The sequence below is a fragment of the Castanea sativa genome, chromosome 3 (genome assembly GCF_040712315.1).
Source record: "Castanea sativa cultivar Marrone di Chiusa Pesio chromosome 3, ASM4071231v1".
NCBI lineage: Eukaryota > Viridiplantae > Streptophyta > Magnoliopsida > Fagales > Fagaceae > Castanea > Castanea sativa.
Window position 1 is genome coordinate 50,024,038 of NC_134015.1, and position 20,495 is coordinate 50,044,532.

General features: G+C 32.4%; 1 non-coding gene across 1 annotated transcript; it reads right to left on the reverse strand.

The window, feature by feature from the left end:
• Positions 1 to 19,441: 19,441 nt before the first annotated feature.
• TRNAR-ACG (transfer RNA arginine (anticodon ACG)) lies at positions 19,442 to 19,514 on the reverse strand. The gene has a single exon. It is a non-coding gene; the product is annotated as a tRNA-Arg (tRNA).
• Between the last annotated feature and the right edge of the window lie 981 nt (positions 19,515 to 20,495).

The following is a 20,495-nucleotide window of genomic DNA, read 5'->3' on the forward strand; positions in this document are numbered from 1 at the left end:
TGAAATTACAACTAAATTTATCCCATCAATTTTTAGAAAAAATTAAATAATATATCAAAGCGTTTAACAAGACAATAAAAAAAAAAACTCATAGTATAATACATAACAAAATAAAGTCAGAGAACTACATTGGGTAGAATAAAATAAGCTAATTATATTGATATGTTATTTAAATAGTAGAATTTTTGGGTATGAAAAATTTACAATTATAACTTTTAGCAACTCTGGCGGGGCGGGTCTAAAAAGTCTAAACCCATCCCCGCCCCGCCCCGTGGTGCGGGGCTAAAATCTTGTCCCATCCCCGCCCCACATTAGGTAGACTAAAATAAACTAATATTAATATGTTATTTAAATAGTAGATTTTTAAGGTATGAAAAATTTACGAATATAACTTTTAGCAACTCGGGCAGGGCGGGGTGAGGTGGGTTTAAAAAGTCTAAACCCATCCCCGCACCGCCCCATCCCCGCCCATCAAAACAACTAACCAAACATGTTTTTTATTTTAAAAACAGAAAAAAATTTGTTTTTTTTCTTTTTCTCTTGAAAAAAAAAAAAAATAAACAAACAAACAAACAAAAACAAAAACAGTTACCAAACAGTAACATCATTGTTTTTCCTTACTATTTACTTGCTCATTTTGCATTCACATTAATTAATTTTACTTTTTTCCTCTTACCTTATTATTTGGAAAATAATTATTGAGAAATGTTAACCAATGCTCTTAGTATTAATTATTTGGTTTAACAACTATTTTTAAAAATATTTTATTTAAAAATTATAAAATAATAAATACTGTTAACCATGTTTTCAAAAAAAAAAAAAAATTACTGTTAACCGTGTCTATGGACTTACTGTTTGGATTCTGAACATGACAAGCTATTTGAGGTTGACATTGACATATAGTAACAGGATCTTGACCATTCAAGAAAACAAAAAATTTATGTCCCACGTATCTGTGGGATCCTTTTGCTACGATAGAGATGGTAAATACACCAAAAACAGAGTATAAAATCTCTTAGAAAGCATGAGTAATGACTAACGAACATTCGAGAAATGACTAGCAAACACAAGTTATTGCACCCAAAATTGTGACTTTTGTGTATCAGGCAGTGTGTAAGATCATATGTCAATAGGTAGATATGAAAGGTGTACATACATAACTTTGAGTTTTTGTGTGAGACTGTTTTATAGTCATAAGCCAAATTAAATTTCTCTCTCTTTCAGTTCATAGAACAGAAAAATTCATCCAAAAAACAAAAGTAGAACAGAAATCTGTCATTAAAAAGTGATTTAATTAGTGCAAGTCGGCGGGGATCCTATGGGTCAATGATTAACATTTGCTGACTGCAACATTAGGACATGGTTTGTACCTTGTAGTGGCCATTTTTATTTTTTAAGGTGGATTTTTTTTGATAAACCGAAACTTTTATTGACCAAAACAAAAGGAACAAAGACTAAACAGCAACTACAACATTAAGCAGCTCTGAATTAATTACATCCAAAAAAGGCCTAGGAGCATAACCCTGACCAAAACATCCAAACACATTTTTCCCAAGGCACCAGGACGCTAAAACATGGGCTGCTTTGTTTGGATTATCCCAGAGTTCTAATTCAACTTTAATTGCCGGTTCCAAATTCTAATCCTGGGTGATGTTGACTTGTAGCAAAGTTCTGAACCTTTTTTATTATAAAATTTTGGATAATTCTAATCCTGGGTGATGTTGACGAGGTGGTATATCCTGCACCCGGCATATATGCCGGGTGTCTCACACAGGGGTGGGCCCCACACACTGTGGGGCCCGCCCCTGTGTCTCACACCCGGCATATATGCCGGGTACAAGATATAAAAATTGGATGTTGACTTGTAGTAAAGTCTTGAACTTTTTTATTATAAAATTTTGGGTAACGAAAACGAACGGACAAACTAAAGCACGTGAAAGGAAGCTACAAGTAAAAGACAAGAGACAAGGACAAGGACAAGGACAAGGACACTAGTAAAATATAAGAACAAGCTGAAAATAGGAATGTAAAAAAATCATGGAAGCTTATTAATAATATATATTACTAAAATATTATAGAAAATAATATCAAAGTATGGAATAGAACATAGGGTAAGATACAACAAACTGAGGGATATTATTATATTGAACAGGCTTTTTACAGGACTGGAAGAAATAAATTGGGAAATATTACACAAGTTTGCTAACTCTCTCTAACTCTCTTTTTCTCTCTAATTTTCCGACTCTGCTCTTCAAAGGAAACAAGTGGCATATTTATAGGCAAAAATTTACAAAAAGACAAAAATATTTTACATTCAGATGATAAGCTTTGAATTGTGAAAGCCGACTGGTTCTTGACATTTGTCCAAAGGAGTGGGGGTCCTGCAACTGGAGTGACAATTGTCTTCTAAATGTAAAGATGCCAGGGCAAAAAATATTTGGTTCCAGATATATTGCCGACAATAGATCATCATGTTGTGGAGAAAAGGATGAGAACCTGACGCCAAGGTGTAGGTGTAGCTTTAAAGGAATAGTTATGGATGCTCCTATTAGTTTTCCTCATCTGTTTCTTCGATTTGTGAACGAAGTTTATAAGAGTTCCTCTACTGCTCATGCTCTTTTTCATCCTATTTTCATTCATAGGATTTTGTTGTTTTTAGGTTTAGATGACTTTCCCGCTTCTGAGCCCGTATACATTATTGCTCCTATAGGTGCCACTTTTCTTAGGCAGAGGGCTGCTCAGATGAGAGAGCACTCTAAACGTTCTCGAGTTAAGCCTTCTGGTACCACACCCCCTTCTTCTTCTATAGGTTTTACTCCTGATTAGTATGCTCTGTGATTTACAGTTGCCACAATAAGTGGATCCTCTGTGTTTATCACATCAGAACACTGGATTTGATGATCAAGTAGAATACTAAGGGGTTATTCTTAAAAGTTTCAAAGAACCTATTTTTCCTGAGTCATCTTGTGGACATGAGCCTAGAAGTGGCGTTTTAGTCCTGTCAAACCTTAGGAAAACAGTTCTTCTTTTTAGAAACTATCATGGCTAGTTCATCCTCAGCAGTTACAGATACCATTACAATTACGTGTGATCTTTCCCTTCGTAAATCCACTGCAAATAGACTATACTACTTGTATGAAATCTCTCATGTACCGGAAGATAGTAAAATTTCTATTACTGATTTCCCTATTGTAAATCCTTACACTGTCTTTGATAAACCTCAAAATACCTTCAAAAAATCCATAAAAAATTTTTTAGGTCCTCATCCTTCTAGTGTAAATATGTCCAAGCTTCTAAGTTTGACCAGTTCAACATTCCAGCTAGTGAAAAAGAAAATTTTATCACCCTTGCCCTTTCCCGAGAGTTTGTAATTCCATGGCAAAAAAAAGGTTACACTCATCTCCATTTTGGTGCAGTAAGACTAGCACTCACTTTTCATGGCAGAAAAGGACTCCCTATAGCTTCTAGAATTTCTCTTCTTGATTCTAGATTTTTGGAATACCATAATGCAGTTATAGGAACTGTCCAAACCACCCTCAATGCAAGAACAGTCTTTGTCACCCTTTTCCCCAATTTTAATATGTCTCTTAAAGACCCTCATCTTTGTGATGCTCTTAAAGTTCAAGTCCAGATCATAGGAGCTTCTCAAGTGCATGATACTTTTGCAGCCACACTCCATTATCAGCTTGCCTACAGACTCCAAAACCATGCTTTTGACATAGCTATACCAGAGATAGCCCAGTCTAATGATGCTCTTTTAATCCAAGTTGACCTAGGCATGACGCCTATATGCACATTTGTTCCAAGACAGTTGAATAAAGAGTAGATGACAAAACTCTTTCCAGAATCATGGATCACAAAATATGAGAATCTTCATCAAGTAGCCCAGCCAATCCAGTCCAACACTCCTTTCTTCATCAGCAAAGAAAATGGTGAAGTTGAAGTTAGATTTATGGCAACCACACCAGAAAAAGAAGAAGTGACAGTCTTTCCTACACAAATGGCTATGATCCAGCCCGTTTCATATGAAGGTCTTCAAATCAAAGCATTTCGAGAAGATGGAAAACCTTGCTATGAAGGAAAATCATCCTCCGACCATATATGGTGGGATGTTTGTGATTGTACTGATTGCCAAGAAGAAGAAGTCTTTGAAGAAAAGCAGAAAAGACGAAAGAAAAAGTCTTCCTAGCAGCTTCTTAAAGAAAGATATGAAGCAGGAGATCCAGAAGTTGACCTCCTTGGAGAACCCTCTAGAAAGTTTGACTATTATATCCTCTATCCTAGATCTAGAAAGCAAAAACCTCCATCCCTTTCCCCATGCAGAGAAAGTCATGATCAAAACCAACAAAACCAGAAACCACCATTAATTCCATATTACCAGAAAGTCCTCCCCCAAATACCAAAATGTCAACCCAAGCCTACCAGTCAAACCCATACACAAAAGATCTTACCTTGTTATATGTTTGACCATGCTTCACCCTTCTGTTCACAAAATTTTCCTTCTCTTGAAAGTTTTGACCATCCACAAGCCAATGTTAAACATGTTTGGAAAATCAAAAATCCTGTTGGAACCAATCCAAATGGAACTAAAAAACAAGTGCTGCAGCTCTCAATTGGCAGGCAGAGAATGCTGTTGCACAAAACTAGGTCCTTTCAAAGATTCTTGATAATCAACAAAAGATGACTGAAGTAGTAACTCATACCTTCTCATCTTTAAATTCTCTTATTAAAGATTTGAAGAAAAAAATACAGTCAGTTGAACAAGAATTGGAAACGATTGCCTCCACAGTAAAAGATTTGTCTGTCTCCTTTCCCCTCATTGGGCAAAAAGAAAAAGAAAAAAAACAATTGTTGATGCAACTCCAGTCTATGGAAAATTCACAAAAGGCGGCTACCCAAGCTCTTCCAATGCAAGTTTATATGCCTTATCAGCCTCGTCAATCATTGTATAAAGATCTGTCCATACCTTTACCCTCACCATTCTCCCCAGTCTCCCTCTACCAAAACCTCCAACCACTAAACATGACACATCCTGCTCAAAATCCTTTTAAACCAAGTGGAATTTTTCCCAGCATAACAAACCCAACACCACCACTCCAACTGGAATCTCAACCCAGACCAGACCCCCAACCCAAACCACAAAATGACCCTCCTCTCATCAAAAAAGACAAAGAACCATTATACCAACCACCAGATCCAACTATTGGTGCTTCTTCCAGACCCCCAGATATGAACATGTTGGTCATAAACCCTGATCCCCCAAACCCAATTTCCTCATTTCTTCGAACTTTAACTCTTCAAGAATCAACAGAACCTTTTGATCTCCCAGCATTGATGACACAGATCTAGACTTGTCTGGCCTTGAATTAGATGAAGTATTTATGATAGAACCAAAGGTAGAAGAGGAATGAATATTTGTTAATAAACAATATTAAGAAAGATTTAATTCATTTTTATAGAGAATATAAAAAAATTATCAAAATATTTATTTACTTTATTATTTTTCTATGCATAAAATGTTTTTTAAAAATAACTTTTAAACGGATGATTTTAACTTTTTTATTTTAATTTTTTTAGGAGAGCATTTATTTATTCTAATATTTTTTTTTTATCCTTCATATAATCTAGATCTTTGAAGTGAAAATGTATTTTATACCAAATAATACCAAATTAGTGGTATTAAAATTCAACAAATGAGGAATATGTCTGCAAAAAATAACTACCCTACTAACAATTAGAAGACATATATTAGTGAATAGTTATTTTTGTACACATATTTCTCGTTAGTAAATTTTAATATTGTATTATTTAAAAAAAAAATTACAACATGCTACTAACCCGCAACTCAAACTCTTTCTCCCCCTAAACGCCCAAACACTTTCAAATGATAAATTCATTCGGTCTTTTTTTTTTTTTTCCCTTCATTTTTAAGATAAGGTGTGGCCCTCTAGCCTACCGTCTTATGATTTTATCACCCAAAAATACAATATAAAAAACAAAAACAAAAGCAACAGCAAATGATAATAAATAAATAAATTTAAAAAAAAAAAAAAACAAGAGAGTAGTAAGAGATAAGGTTTAGGTTTAGCCTTGATCACGTATCTCGAATTTTCGATGTCGACGTCAAGGTTGGGTGAAGGAAGTGGAACACTATAATTTTGATTTTGCTTGGCTGTAAAGAATTTTCTTTCTTTCTATGATCTTCTTCTTTTCTATTACTTTTTTATTTTATTAAATAAAGGAGAAAAATTTAAATCCGAATTCTCTTATGAAGAAAACGAAGACAATATCGCTAAACTTTTAAGACTTTTGGCATAACCATCAAAAACACTACTTTGGATTTTAACATTTGAAGTTTGATCTAGCCTTAAAATTCATTTCGATATAAACAATACAAAACTTCTTCTTCTTCTTCTTCTTCTTCTTCTTTTTTTAACCTTAAAGTTTAATCTAGCCTTAAAATTCATTTCACTATAAACAATAATAAACGTTTTTTTTTTTGGGGCTTTGGTTTGTGACGTTATTGGAGGCATGAAAAAAAGTTTTTTATTTTTATTTTTTATGTGTAGCATTTACATAGCCCACAAGTTCTATAAATTTTTGTGGCATAAATTATTATATTGTTTTTAACATTATTATTTTACTATAAATTATTATTCTTTTCAATATAAATAATTTTTGAAAAACTATCTCATTTTCTTATGTTTAGTAGCAATCTTAAAATGAGTTTGAAAATTATCTCCTAACTTTCCTTATTTAATTTTATGTTTTTCTTATTTAGCTTTGCATGAGATAGAAAATTGTTTTCTAGAAAATTTTAGTATAAAACAATTGTGGTGGGCAAAGGGTAAAACGGATAATTAGGCTATCTATTGATTCGTTTACTATTTGTTCTCACAATTAATTTCTTTAGTACCCGTTATAAGACCAAGAATGAAAGTCCAACAGAACGAAAAGGAACTACTAGCGCTGTGATTAATATTCAACTTGGAAATTGATTAAAATAGGTAGAATGCTCGTCCTCAGGTTTAGTTCGAGGATAATGCTACAAACAGATGATCTCTCCTTCCTTCCTTCTCTCTTTTTTCTTTCTCTTCCCCCCCTCCCCCATTGATCTAGATGTTTTTGGGCTTTATATAATTAGCCTCAATGCATCTAGATTCTACACTTGGAGGGTTGGGATCACATTCCTTGGATCCTTGTTCCATCAGGACCTTACTAGTAAACTTATACTAAAGTCTTAGTTGTATTACTACTGTTCATGGTCACTTCCTCATCAATGCAGTCAAATAAATGGTTACACCGCATTTAATGCGAAGGGGATGACTTCTATGCCCTTCCTTCTTCTTCTCTCATTTCGTGTTTTGTGCCTAGTCAATTTTTTCCTTCTTTGGTTAGCTCCATGTACCATTGGTTCTTGTCCTCCCGAGGTTAGAAGGGTGTCCTCGGAATCTTCATCAAATGAGATATCTCAACTTCTTTATAAGTTATGTGAGCTCTGCTTAAGTTCATTTTATGAAGTTTAACTCCTCGGAAATGACCTTGGCCATTTATTTAATTGCTTTGGATCCTCGTCCCCCCACAACAATTTTATTTCATGTCAATCTAAATAAGAAAAGTTAAAACTTAAGAGATCATTTTCTTTTAACCCAATTTCATACTATACTACTAAACATTGCAAGATATAAAAAATGGTATCTATTGAAACAAACAGAGTAATATATATATATAAACTCTCCCATCCAAAAAATAAGTCAATCATTCTTTTTTTCAATTGTTTTTATTAAAATATCAAAAAATATTGAAAAATATATCACAGTTATTAAAATAACAACACAATTTTTCAACAAAAAGCTAGAATCTAGATCGGTTAGGTTTTAATCTTGTAAAATTAATAATTGATACCTATTAAACTTCATAAAGGTCACAAGTCATAATTAGTGGATAATAAGATTTAATATGAACATATTGTTAGCTTATTACTACCACTTTTATTCTCCGTAAATTATAATTACCCTCGAAAAAATTCTGCACAAGTAACATCATTTTTCCATGTGAGTTTGAGTACGCAAAGTCAAAAGTGAAAAGAGAGATAATAATTATTTTAGAAGGTTGTGTACAGCTGAGGCAGTAGGGCCAATCGCCGGGACTCCAGGACAAGAGAGAATTAGTGTGTTTGGTTCCTCTTATAGGAGCCAAAATGCACTTTTTCAGCTGAAAATCCAAACTGTGTTTGGTGACACATTGTGTTGTAAAAAGTGTTTGGCTTATTTTTAGTATTTTTTAACTAAAATTTTCTTTTATTTTAATGAGAAATTGTCACATTACACACTAACTAAGTAAGATGTGAAGATTAAAATTCACTACTACTTGTCATTATATATTTAAAACTACAAAAAATGTCTAATTAAAAAAGTTTTGAAGATAAGCTAAATCCTTGTAAAAAAGTTAATTTTCCAAATATAATCATGTGACAGTTGGGGAGTATAATTGCAAAACAAAGCGCATTGTTGATGCTTTCAAAGATTGATTTGAGGACAGCCCATGGAAAATGGCCAATTGCCGCTGATTGTGGTCACAATCTTGCTAAGCGAATTATTCAAACTTTTAATGTGAAAAGGGGGGAAATTATTTTTATCTTAATAGCATGGCTTCGTAAGATTCTGCAACAAAAATTATATAGACATTATACATGTGCGCTCGAACATATACACGGCTATACACACACAAGCACTTTAATTTATGTAATTCAGCTTATAGTAACTGATATTTGAATATATGAACACCAACAAAATAATGGTAGATTTATTATATTTTGTTTACCAATAAAAGGATTTTTTGTATGAATAGTTATATTTTGATTTTTGTTTTCAAAGTAAAATTTTCACTTATGAATGAAAAGATATTTAACTGTTAGATAGACACTAATTATAATTTATGTAAATTTATGTTATTATGTAATTCTCCCAAAATTTTATTGTTTATTACATAAATTTTATGAGAAAGAATAAATGATTACATAAAGAATATAAGGTCCTATTAGTTTTTTTTGGTTTGTTTGTTTGTTATAATATCACTTTTGAAAGATACAATTTCTTCCTTTTTGTTAAACTCTAACTGCATTATTATTCACTAGCCTCTAAGCACGCGCTCACACGCGTGCCTAGAGGCTCTTCTATTTTTTGGGTAAGAGTTAATTTAGAGCATTTAATCTAATTTGAGATTACTACATATTTCAATCACAAAAAAAATCTAGGGGTGTGATGAGTATTATGTGAAAATGTTGTGCACTCTTATATCACTTTCTTCAATTTTTTTTCTTTTAATTTATCCTATTTTATAGGCAATGTTGTGAAAATGTTGTAGATATAACATTTCTATAAAAAAAAAAAAGTAAGGGAATGAATGTAGGGTTTTAACTTTTTAACGTGGGTGTCTAAAATTTTTAAAAATAAAACTTTTTAACGTGGGTTTAAAAAAAAAAATATTTTCAGCCAATTGAAAAAATAAAGAACGAGAAAAGTTTAAAAGTGAAGTTTGCTTCTGAATAAGTGTGTTAGTGGGAGAGTGATCATATTTTATAGGCAATATTTTAGTGGGAGTTAAATATGTATTTTTACTTTGTTGTCTTTTAGTTTTGTCTCTACTTAAATCTAGGAAAATAGGGGCATTTTGGAACAAAAAAAAATCCGGTCCAAATAGGGAAAGCTTCTTAAATAATAGTATAGATTATGATGATATATGTAGGAACTTGAAAATTGATGGCTCAAGCCCACTAAGAACAGTAATGCCTTATCCTTCAAATCAAGCCCAAGCAATAGAAAGTTACTATGTAAAGAGTGGGAAGACAATCTAGTATAATTTTGTGCTAAGTTCAAGTCTAAGGCCGAAGAGCTCAAAGTAACAAAGAAAAAACAATTCACGTTGTAATTGAGAATAAAGCTCTCCTCAGTTAGGTCCGAGGTTTAGTTCTTATATATGATTGATACAAGTTCTATGTCAGGCGATGCACTGTTCACTTTTTTGTTTTACTCCTTTTTCAAGAATAATCCCCCCCCTCCCCTTCAACTAGGAGGTTTTCCTCCCTTATATACCCTTCCTCCTTACATTTTAACCCTCCACTTGTATGCTTCAAGGTTTTTCTTAGTATACGTATCCCATCAAAGTTCTGCTGAAGGTGGTAGAAGGGGCTGCTAGCTGTGAAACTACTGTTCAAGTGTCATTTCGTCATTAATGCAGCTAATAAGTTTATTGTAGTGCATTCAATGCGGAGGGGAAATGTATACCTTTACAGGAAGCTCCCTTCCACCGTCCAGGCCCCTTCCCCTGATACCTTCCCTTCTAATCAAGCTCTCAAAAAACGCTATCTCACATCTCCTTCCATTCTCAGGTTGATGAAGTCCTCGGGTCGGATACACTTTTATGGGTGGGATCGTGTGTGATATTTCTCATTCGATCATCTTCGGTCCTCGGCATACTTGATAGTATTAGCTCCGACCCAATTATTTTGTTTACCAAACTGCAAAGTGAGGTAAAGCAACTTGTCTAAAAGAAGAGGTTGCCAGCCTACACGTGAATCTTGTCCAATATATGCCACTGCATAACAAAATCATGGTTGTGTTATTGTTTACCCAATTTTGTTTAACATTATGGATAGCTTGAAAGAGTAATCCTACCATAATCTCATAGCAACTTTATAACAAATTTTAGGTTATAAATTGTTATTAGAGCACTAGCATTAGATGTATTAAATATCGAATATTTTATTTGTCCATCTCTTTCACACAGTGTCTTTCTGATCTCTTTCTCTCTATCTTCCCTATTCTCCCTGCTTGCTTTGTTTATTTGAGCTCTCTCTATCTTTTCCCTTACCTCTTTGCCTCCCTAACCGATCAAGCCTAAGTTTGAAGTTGCCACCACCGTTGATTTGAAGCCCATCTCAGCCACGACCTAAAGTCGGTCTGAGCCACTACTACCAATCTAAAACCACCACTGTTAATAGGAAAAGCCGCCATTAGCCAAATTTCTCTAACTCTCGTACTAGCTTGTTCTTATTTTTAATTTGGTGGTGGCTATTTTTGTGTCTTTTTTTTTCTTTTCTTTTTTTAGTTTAGGTTTATTGGGGGGACCACAATTTGACTTCTTGCAACCACTTTAAAAATAGGCTCGCAGAACGTGATGTCAAATGTCATAAAAGATTTGAGTGTCTCTTCCTTATCACCAATTGGTTTTGAGGTGAAATGGCACAGCTCATAGTCTGACAAATGGTATCAGAGCCAAGGTTATAGGTTCAAGTCATGGGAGTATCATTGTGAGGGAGGATTGTTGGGAGGCCCACAATTTGACTCCCTACAATTACTCTAAAAATAGGTCCGTGGGGTGTAAAGTCAAATGCTATAAAAAATTTGAGTGTGTCTTCCTCATCACTAATCGGTTTTGAGGTGGAATGACACAGCTCACAATTCGACAAAGTTGATTTGATTTTTGGTGTGTTAAAATATGATTTATTTATTTATTTTACTTTTGATACTAATGTTCTTAGTTCTAATTTGGATCCATTACTAATGTCTTTTTTTATCCACTAATAATAATTTATTACTTAAAATTTATTATGAAATTATCATAAAAATGTTGTGAACATAATATTACTTGAATTGAAGTTGCCATAGTTTTTGAATTTTTTTGATCAGGCTAAGGGGCAATAGCCATGGATGATGGAACCCCTCAAAAAAGAAAAGAAAAAAAAAAGGATAGGGTGGAGGGTGGGGGGGAGCAATCATAGCTTTTAAATTGAACTACCTTTATTCACAGAAAATTCTTAGATATTTTCAAAGTATCGAGAAATAGTACTTCCTCCTCTTACATTCATTGTAAACTCCACCATGAATGTGAGTGGAGGGAACATCATTCTCCATTCTCCATGCTCCTTGAGAATTATGTCCCCCATTAAATAAATAAAAAATTAACACATTTTTTTATTCAAAAAATTGTGTATGGACACTTCAATTTAAAAAAAAAAATAGCACAAGCCAAAGGAAGATGAGCACATTAAAAAAAACTACTGAGAAGTACAAGAAAAACCAAAAAACAAAGTAGAAAAAAGAATAAAGAAAAAAGATGAAAAAAATGGCAAGAACGACACCTAGAAGAAAAAGAAATAAATAAATAAAATTGCCAAGAACAACCCTCGGAAAAGAAAACAAAAAACACACAAATGGCAAGAACAACACCCATGTGCACTGTGCACATGGGCATTTTGATAAACTCAAATTGAGCTTTTCTCCCCTCTCGTTTTCTCTCAATTTTTGGGAAAAAACATTTTGGAGGGCCGGGTGGAAGAAAACACCCAGGCCCACTATTTTTTACCATCCTCTCCTCCCAACCAAACAACCACTTAAAATGCCATCTCTCTATTTTTCTCTCCTAAATTTTCCATCCTCCCTAAAATCCCTCTAAATAAACATACCCCAAGTTTCCAAGTTTTAACAGAGTTTTACAATTAGAAACATAATTACATAAATTTCGGATCCATTTTCAACCAATGGTGACTTGTGGTACCAGTGAACTCAAAAAGGTACTTTAAGACCTTCAAGAATCCAATCTACTTAAAAAGTCATTGAGTTAAGCTTTACATTGTTCTAGCTTAAACCTTTAACCTTTCTTATATTTTAATAATTATAATAAGATTTGAATTTATCACACCATTTTATGATAATTATTCCTAACATCAAACTAAGATAATAAATAGATTCTTTTTAGTATAGGCATTTGATTCCAAATTTGTAGACAATAAGTAGATTCTTTTTAGTATAGGCAGAATTTGATTTCAAATTCCTTATTTGAAGGCAAATGACTTTACAATTACAAGTTGATTTAATTAAGCGAAATTTTGAAACCACACTTATCTCCTCTCTATATGATCTAAAATCAACTCATGCTTCACCCTTTAAGCCTCCGTTTGAATAGAGATGAAAAATTAAAATTATTTTACTATTTAGCTTATTTTTACTACTATTTATGGGCTTCACTGCACTTTTTGGTACTATTTATGGACTCACTGTACTATTTTATTAGTCAACTTTTACCATTATTTACAGTACTTTTAGGGCGAAACTACATAATTGGTCCCTGAAGTTTATTCTATGAGCACAATTGGTCCCTCAAGTTTTTAAAATAAGCAATATAAGTCATTCAGTTAACTTTCGTTAGTGGTGTTACTTATGTGGTCAACGGAATAATGACCTAATATTTTTTTAAATAACATGCTATTCTTTTTTATTACAAAATTACAAAATTAAATTAACACATAAGAAAGAAATTAGACCAGTCTAATTTAAATCTTTACCCTAGCCCAGTACAAAAGTGATCGACGGTGTCATGGCAATGTCAACGTAATGGAAAGAAAAACTTTATTGTTCGACGGTGCAATTGTTTTTAGAAAAACTTTATCCAGCGCCATCGATTATGTGCCTTGGCTTTAATCAGATTAAGACAATTGCAATTGTCTAAAAGAAAAACGTTATTGTTCGACGGTGCAACCTCTATGCAATTGTTTTAGAATGATTGATGGTGCCACGTTGGACGAAGACAAGGTGACTCCGGTGTACAAGCTCGAAGAGATCTACGAGCTTTGCAGAAATACCAGAGGAAGCCAAAGAGTAGGTAGACTAAAGTTTCACCAAAGAGTAGTTAGACTAAAAATTTCCACCAATGTAGTTGCGGACCTATGTTTGGATGAAGTGGGGTAGTGGGTCCCACAGTTTCATGGACAAGAGACTCCCAAGAACAATGCGGTTGTAAAAGGTGGCCCCATCCATGAATAGTTGCAGCAGATATGCACCACCATGGTCATCCATGTTTGGTGGAGGACCGTCCAATGATTTCTCGGGTCGGGTTCCGGTGATGGGCCAACGGAAATGTGGCCAGCAATTTGGAACTCTCAGAGAGTGAGAGAGTAAAGTGGGGAGGTCTGAGCTGGGATAGAGTATTTGAGTTGAAGATTCTGAATATAACCGATGTGTGTAAATAATATACGGAGTGTGATAACAAATGAATAGTGCGGTGGACAATTGTATTTGGGATGATCTAAATTAATCTAATTCAATAGCCATTGATGGTATTTAATAAAAATAAATGTCACATCATTTAAAAAAAGTCAGGTCATTATTCTATTAGTAACGTAAGTAACACCGTTAATAGAAGTTAATTAAATGATTTATATTACTCATTTTCAAAACTTGAAGGACTAATTATGCACACACCAGGTAAATTTCAAGGACTAATAGTAAAGTTTCGCCTACTTTTAGCAATAAATTTTCAGTTTCAGCAAAATAAGCAGTATCTCAATAGATACTGCTTATTTTCAAGTCATTATACTGTTAGCCATGTAAGTAACACCGTTAGCCACGTAAGTAACACCGTTAATAGAAGTTAATCAAATTATTTATATTACTCATTTTAAAAACTTGAGGTACTAATTGTACTCACTTGAAACTTGAGGGATCAATTGCGCACACCGGGTAAATTTCAAGGACTAATAGTGTAGTTTCGCCTACTTTTAGCAATAAATTTTCAGTTTCAGCAAAATAAGCAGTATTTAAATAGACCATAAATTAGTGTCATGTATGATGATCCATTTGAAAGGCAGTTCTTGTTGAACTTGAACCATTTTCCTGAATCATACGTGCCCAACTCTGCTTCCTTTTAATGACTTATCATAGGTTGATATTGTTGAATGGGACACCCTTTCTTTCTTTTCTTTTCTTTTTTCTTTTTTTTTTTGAGTTTTTATTTTTCCCTTTGAGTGAGATAGTGATTCAGTCAAGATATCATTGGACTAATGGAACTAGACGTTACAAAGTTTTCTTGCAATTATTTGGTTGTGGCCCTTGATCACAGATTAAGATAGCGAAACAACTGAAAAGCACCATGTGGTACTTATTCTCTGTTCTTTTTATTGTCCCACTCTTTTTTCATGGTTTGCTAACTCAAATTGGTAACCTTCGAATTCAGTCACCTTTGAGTGAGATAGTGATTCAGTCAAGATACCATTGGGCTAATGGAACTAGACGTTACAAAGTTTCTTGCAATTATTTGGTTGTGGCCGTTGATCACAGATTAAGATAGCGAAACAACTGAAAAGCACCATGCTACTTATTCTCTGTTCTTTTTATTGTCCCACTCTTTTTTCATGGTTTGCTAACTTAAATTGGTAACCTTCGAATTCAAAGACACTCATAATTTCTTTTACAGGTCCATTATCGACACAATTAAGTACCCGTTTGGATACAGAGTCTGCGTTCCACATCTAGCGTTTCACAATTAAGTACACTCTTTTTTTCTTTTTTGAGAAGAGCATTAACTAAGTTTCAGTGGATCCCGTGCATTGCTCATAGGACTCACAAACCTCTTTTTTCAACAAACATATTATTAAAAATGGGTCCCATGACACTATTCACACAATTAAAAATTATTTTGGTACAATATTTTCAGTTTTCAGTGGTATCCCAACAGACTATAAATCCATTAAAGCATTATGAAACTGATGCTGTACAGCACCTATGTTCACACATGCATAATCAAAATAGCATTGGCAGTTTGGACCCAACCAGAATTTTCCTTTATCATTTGAGGCTAAAGCATAAACCACTGCCCAACCTCTGTGTGCATTATGTTTCCTATAACAGTGTGTCTATTATTCTTTTAATATATGTTGTTAAGAGAAAAAAAAAAAAAAAAAAGGATAGATCCAAACTTTTATCTTTAGATCCCAAACAACAAACTATTGAAACATCAAATGCATAATCATTTGAATGAAAAAAGAAGACCCAAATAAAATCATTTGAATTTTTATTAAATTTTGAAAAATTAAAATGATACTAGTAACACTTATGGTATGTTTAGATGGCAAGATTTGGGCACATGGATTTGGATTTGGGTTATTAAAATCCAAATGCCTTGTTTGATAGTTTACAAATGGTCAAATATTTGAATTTGACAAATCCTACCAAAGATTTTAAACCTTAAAATCTTTAAATTTAAAATAACTTCTAAATTCATAAAAATTTAGAAATATATAAGACATACTTTAATATTTATAAATTTAGAATTAAGGTATTTTAAATCCATCACTTTAGAATTCAAATTCAAATTCAAATATAAATTCAAGTATTCAAACACAATCTTAAAGATTTGTTATGTAAAATGATGTTTTGTTTTGGGAATGACAATTGGCCACATAAATTAATCAATGACAAAATTTAGCTACAAGATTAGTTATAGCTTTAAGCTATAACCTTACTTAACATCTTTTTATTGAAGGTTAATTTTAACAAATTCATCATTAGATTACAATTTCTTCTTATATTCTCCATGCTTGCAAAATTTCTAAAAAATTAAAGATCAATAGCTATGTCATCAATAAATTGTTTAAATTGCAAATTTTTGTAATTTAAAATTATGCATAGAATATAAGCTTATAGATCATATAATAAATAATATTCGATTTATACAAAATTTGACATGTGTATTAAGAGCGTAAAGAAAATACAATTCAACGATTAGATTTTCAAAATATATAGTAATGTTTAATTTATTAAGTAAAGTTATAGACGTATACTACAACCAATTTTGTAGCTAAATTTTATCCATGAATCAAATGACTTGTTTAATTGTCGGATTCTTTGAGCAAGCTCTTTATTTAAGAGCCAATTATTAATTTTTTTGACTCAAACTTTTATTTAAGGATCCATGGGCCATGGCCCCTTTGGTGTCTCATAAGTCTGTATCCATGCCGAGGAAGTATAGTGGTTAGCCTTCGCAATCAACTCAAACAATTTTTTTTAGTAAAATTTTTCCCATAAAGAAAAATTATTTAGCAAAACTATAATATGTCAATAATTAGGGCTATAAATAAACCAAGTCATTCATAAACAACGCGAGTTTAACTCAATGAAAAAAAAAAAAAAAAAAACTTATTCATGTTTGTTTGTTTATAAATAAATCAAGTTTGAACCTTATTTTAAGCTTGTTTAATAAATAAGTCAAGCCCAAGCAATAAAAATAAAATAAATTTTTTTTTTTTTGCAAATATGTTCATGGACAATAGAGCTTGATAAAAAAAGCAAGTTAAGCTTAGTCTCGTTTATAAACTTGGTAAACTTTGTATGGGCTTAAAAAATAAATTCATATCTTATTAAACTTTGGTGGGTTCCAATTAACTTAACTAATAAAGTCTTTTATCATAGAACAAGAGGTCTAGGGTTCAAACGTCACATACATCAAAAAGCGATTGATGTCTTAACTTGATGACAAAAAACAATTATTATAGAGTGGACGTCATAGGTTAAAATTTTATTATATATATGATTCCGGTTAATGCATGCCCTTAAGATATACATTAATAATCCATTTTGGAAAAGTTTTTTATGGAAAATCGTAAAAAATGTCAAAATAATTAATCACTTTTTCATTTTTCCATAAAATTTTCCTAGAATAGTTTATGCTAATGTATGCCCTAAGTGCATATATATATATATATATATATATGTATGTATGTATGTATGTATGTATTAAACCTTTAATTAATTGGAAGTTGAAACCACTTATTCAAATTAACCAAATATATATATATATATATATATATATATATATATATATATATATATATATGTATGTATGTATGTATGTATGTATGTATATTAAACCTTTAATTAATTGGAAGTTGAAACCACTTATTCAAATTAACCAAATATATATATATATATATATATATATATATATATATATGTATGTATGTATGTATGTATGTATATTAAACCTTTAATTAATTGGAAGTTGAAACCACTTATTCAAATTGTAAAATTCTTAGATAGTCTCGGAGTATAGTGAAATGGTGCTCCCTCCTCTTACATTCATGGTGAACCCCACCATGAATTTAATGAACGGACCCCACCATGAATGTGAGAGGAAGGAGCACTATTCTCCGTGCTCCGGGAGTACTTAAGAATTACTCATTCAAATTAACCAAATGTGCTTGATAATTAATATGCTTAAAATTGGCTTTATAATGTACTTGTCTTGACCAATTAATCAAGCCGAACTCAAGCTATAGTATTTTTTCACAAACTTGAGCTCGAATACTTTATGTATAAGCCTGATTCAATTAATTAATGAGGTACTTAGCTTTGCAATATTTTTGTTGAGGGGATGGTGGTGAACTTGTCGGGAAAAAAGAAGATATTTGTTGAGTTCATTATGCTCGCATGCAGTCACTTTGAATCATGGGTCGAGGGGTCCTGCAGATCATAGGGACAAAGAAAAAGGAAATTAATTAATAGTAGGCTAAGAAACATAAGCCATATACAGGAATCTCCAGACACACCATCTGCGAGTCCACGAGAAACTCAATTGATTAAAGCAAGAAAAGGAAGCACTAAGCTGCAGGGCCGTGTGTCATGCAGAAAAACAAAAGGTGGCAATGAAATACGCATGGGTGATGGGTCGATTGTCCTATACTCAGAAAGTGAGATCGATGTTGAGATTCATTCAACAACTCTCACTTTAATTAAGCAGACCACGTGATGCACACGATGCTAAAAAATAGTCATATATATACCTAATACATAGAGATTAATTTCAACACCTAAATGCTTGAAAAATAAGGAGGGAGAGAGGAACATAATTGTTTATTATTATTTTGAGCGGAACTTTATCCCCATCCATTAATTTCAACACCTAATGCTTGATGTTGTTGCACCCTTTCTCTAGTTTTTCTTCACTGAAAAGTCTAGTATTCAGGGATAAAAAACAAAACTAATGCTTGAAATCATTGTGCAAGCTCATATAGTGACTTAAGCTTGCAACAATCATGCATGCATATACATGCTGTTGCACTCTTTCTCTAGATTTTGATCATTGAAAAGTATTCAAGGGAAAAAAAACAAAACTAATGCTTGAAATCATTAATCGTGAAAGCTCTTATAGTGACTTAAGCTTGTGGCAAACCATGTATATATATACATGTTGCACCCTTTCTCTAGTTTTTCGTCATTGAGAAGTATTCAATGACAAAAAAAAAAAAAAAAAACTAATGCTTGAAATCATTGTGAATGCTCTTATAGTGACATAAGCTTGTAACAAATCATGTGTGTATATATATTTATATATATTTATTAAATTATACATATATATATATATATATATATATATATTTATATGTATGTGTGTGTATATATATATATATATATATAAATTAATAAATAAATAAATAAAAACATGGAAGAAGAATTGGAATAACCTTGTGATGGTCATTGGTGGGGTACTCTCGACTCAAGTCTCAACTTAAGCTTAGGAACTTGGGCTTTCAGTCAATCCAAGGCCCAGTGTATGGATGAAGTGGACAGGGAAAACAAACCTAAAAAAAAAAAAGGAATAAGAAAAACGACTCCACTGGGGATCGAACCCAGAATCTCTGGTTCCGTAGACCAGCGCCTTATCCATTGGGCCATGGAGTCCTGTTGGTCCTTCATCTTCCAAATTTATTTAATATTAATATATCATATACTGAATAACTACAAAACAAAAGGGAAAGCGACTAAAGAACAGCAACCAAAACTGTGACCTGTATATACGTGTTAGATAATATTGTTTATCAAAAAAAAAAAAAAAACTGTGACCTGTTTTCGGTTTTCCCAAAAATAGAGTTTTAGATCCCCTTAAAGCGTTTGATATTGGACCCCCATGGCCCATTCTTTACTGAAGTCATTGGGAATTGTTGAGAAAGATGAGGCTGCCGAAGTTAGGCCAGGCCTATTTTCTAATCCTGACTAAATGTGGCCCAATAAATTTGGTTTTGCAGTTTAGTTATACACCATGGAACAACCTTGATATCTGTTTTAATTTTTTTTTTGATTGCTGAGGAGAAATATGTTAAGGAACTAAGAGCAACTTCATCAATTGATGCAAAGTCATGCAAAATAGAAAAAGTTGCTCATTTTACACATTTTGAGCAAAAAAACACCAACATCAGTGGGTGTAAAATTGTGTAATTATACACAATTGCTACAGTAACCGAGTATAATTTTGAACATAATAGAATAGTGAAAAATATATATTCATGGTTAACTATTGTTACTTTGTTTGAGTGTATTAGGGTCTGATTCAAAAGGAGGATTCTTGTTTTTATTTTTAAAACAGTATAAAAATAATTTTCAAATAAATTGAACTTGAAACTAGTTTTTAGATAGTAATAATTTTTATATTATACGTGTTTAATTAGCTTCCACTTTTAAGAACAATTTTCAAAATACTAAAAACAAAAAATAATTGTTTGGGACACCACTTCTATTTTTGAGATTTTTTTTAACAAATACAAAAAATAACATGTAGAATCTGTAGATTACCTTTTTTGTGTGGATAATAATAAGGGAATAGAACTTGCCATGTTTTTTTTTTTTTTAATGATAAGTTTCAAATTTGAAGTGTGAGAATTCTTT